Source organism: Chrysochloris asiatica, unplaced genomic scaffold (genome assembly GCF_000296735.1).
Source record: "Chrysochloris asiatica unplaced genomic scaffold, ChrAsi1.0 scaffold00101, whole genome shotgun sequence".
NCBI lineage: Eukaryota > Metazoa > Chordata > Mammalia > Afrosoricida > Chrysochloridae > Chrysochloris > Chrysochloris asiatica.
In genome coordinates, this window is record NW_006408619.1 from 11,397,456 (window position 1) to 11,400,520 (window position 3,065).

The window sequence follows — 3,065 nt, forward strand, 5'->3', positions numbered from 1 at the left end:
TGAGAATATATATTTTATGGTAAGAATGTGTATCAGTTGGATATAATCAGATAACTGAAAATTAATTTATCAGTGATTTTTTAAGAGTTCATGTTTTGTGACAGACATCTCTACTTTGTTATTAAGTACCGTCGAGTCAGTTGGGACCCATAGTGACCCTGTATAGGGTTTCCAAGGAGCAGCTGATGAGCTTGAACCACCAACCTTGCAGTTCAAAAACTTTGCAGTCTGACGTATTAGCCCACAGTGTCACACCGGAACTCCAATAGCTAACTCTTTATTGAACACACTCCTAGAAATAAGGAACAATAGCATTGTAGATATTTAATACTGTACAGTATGGAAACCTCCGCTTTTGCCTTTGAATGCATATTTAAGTGTTCCAGAATGAAAACAGTCTTGTTGAATAATAGTGTTTACCTAGCATTCTAAGAACTTGAGAGTGAAAGCAACAATAGGAATTTCCAGCTCTTTCTGCATCTACTCCCCAACTGAGAACATTGTTCCTCATCCTCAATTGTCTGGAAGAAATTGTGCATCGATAAACAATTTTATTTCAAATGTGTATGATATACATAATCATAGTACAATTCTCATATACAGAGAAGGACTTTAGTAGGCAAACAAATTTTGCCTTCATTGTACAGTTCTCAGTTTTTCTTATAGGAGAAACATGGTATGTGTTTACAAGATTATTTTACGAGATTGTAGATTTCAATGTTGTTCAATAGCATCTTTATATTTAAGCAAAAAAAGTCCATAATGCATTGAAAATCTCTCAGCTTCCTATCTATTTAGTTACCTCCCAAAAGCACAAAAGTAAAATAACATTGCCATATGGTGAATGAGAGAGCACTTGGAGTGAGCAAAGAGTCCCTGAGAAATGTCTCTTAGAGACAAGTTGTTGACAGATTCAGATTTGAGCTAAAATGTTGTGCTGGTTCACTTCAAAAGAAAGTACGATTCCTTCAAACAGCCCCTCCTTTTATCCCCCAATATTAAATCTTATTTATTTTTAACAAAATAGATTTAAGTCATTCATTCTCAGACAAAAACATCGGCTCTAAGATATAATACTTAAGAACGTTAATATATTCAGTATGGTTTGAGAGTTCATTTGGCATAGCCTTCCTAACGAAATGATTTAACAGCTTTCAGGAAAAGTTAGTTAAGTGACTAGTCAGCACACTAGTTTGGTAGTTCTGTATGTCATACAGTTGATTTAGTTGTTGCATTGATTGTGCCATTGTCTGTACTATTTATAGAATTTTCTAAGTAGGATAGGATGCTTTTTCAAATAGGGCTGAAAAGATGCAGTTTGTTCTGCTCCCCAGCTTGGGAAATGTCACGTGGTGCTGAGTGTCCAGTGAAGCAGAGATGCCACACCTACAAAATATCACACACACAGGTAGTTAACTGTTTTATAGATAGGTTTTGTTTTTGTTTTGCGGGGGAGTGGTGTAGTATTTCACTAGTTAATTGAACTTGAACTTGAATTCAAGTAAAAGCATAAAGGTGTTAAAATGCACTGACCTCTTTGAACTTATGATATAGACATCAAAAGGCCTATAATCTTGTTTCCAGTTCTACCTAACCTACTCACTATAACGGGCAATCTCAGTTTATTAATTTGTACTGGCAAGGAGTGATGATGCTTTCCTCTCACAGAAGGATATTGGCAATTGTTAGTCATTGTGTTCTCAAGCTCTTATGCCTTTGGATGTGCTAGTCCTTGGACTCCTTGAAACCACTCCCAAATCTGGCTTTTCTCTTTTTTCTTAGCATCATTGCATTCTCAGTTTATCTGTTTTATCACTTGCCCCATCATTTGACTGTGAGCTTCTTGAGGCAGAGTCTGCCTCATTTTATTTTTATTGTGAACTGAGTGATAGTTTACATGGGAGAACTTCGGCTTTACACCAGCATTTCATTACAATGATTACAATCTCCTTCTCCTCCATGCTTCATCATTCAACAGTATTTGCTTCCATTCCCTCGGGGTTTTTGTTTTGTTTTGTGTTTTGGGGGCGATGGGGAGTGGTGGGATGTACACAAAAACACTCAGGAATATATAATAATTTAAATAACCAAAAAGGTATATCCTGCAAGCCTGACTCCTGGCAGCCAGCAGTCAGTCCCTCTCTTTCCATGAGTCCAGAGTCCTCAGCTGCTCCCTCTCTCCATGTCCTCATCTCTGCCTTCCTCTCTGGTGCTGCTGCTTCTCTGGATAGAGTCCTGCATTCCGCTTGTGCACTTCTCCCTTGATAGTCCTAGGGTCCTCTGTTTCTGAACAAAAACTCCCCTGTTTTTGTTACAAAACTTCTGCTTTTACAGTTGTGACAGTCACAGTTAGTCATGATAACAATTACTCACTATTGAATCATAAGAATCTTATTCCCATCTCTTTTTACCAGACCCATCTAGACAAGATAAAAACTATTCAGTGGGGACTCTATCTTCACCTGCATGCTCTTAAATTCCTTCTTGAAAACTTGTAAACCAGTAACTTTGTGCCTTTATCACCCCTTATTTTAGGTAGCCAATGTCTAGGTTGCCCAAAAAGTCCCCTTTCACCTTAAATCTAGTCACCTTAGCACTGCAGACATTCAGAATTGGCAGAATAAAACACTAATGTTTTGAATTGATGCTGTTTCATGTTGTTTTAAAGTGTTTTATGATCCTGTGTAAAGCCGGTACATTTGGACAGTAACAGCTAGGACAATTGCTTGGCAGTTATTTAGCCACCAAGGACCCAGTAGAGGTGAGAGATTCCTTAGCTATGGAAGGCTGACTTACTTCAGGGGACTTCTCATGGGGCTGAACACAGTTACTGTTCTCCCTGTTGTCCTTGAAGGCCTTTGTAAGATCAGTAACCATCAAGACGGCAAGCAAGAGCAAAGGTGACTTCAGGACACCTCACTTTCCTGTCTTGCTGACAGAGACCCTTGGTTACCTTTGTGCTGCTAATAGGACAAGTACTCCGTTCCCAGATTACCCTGCCTTTTGTACCTAATACCAGACGCTAATGGAGGGGGCGGCGGCTGAATGATGTGTGTGAGAAGTGC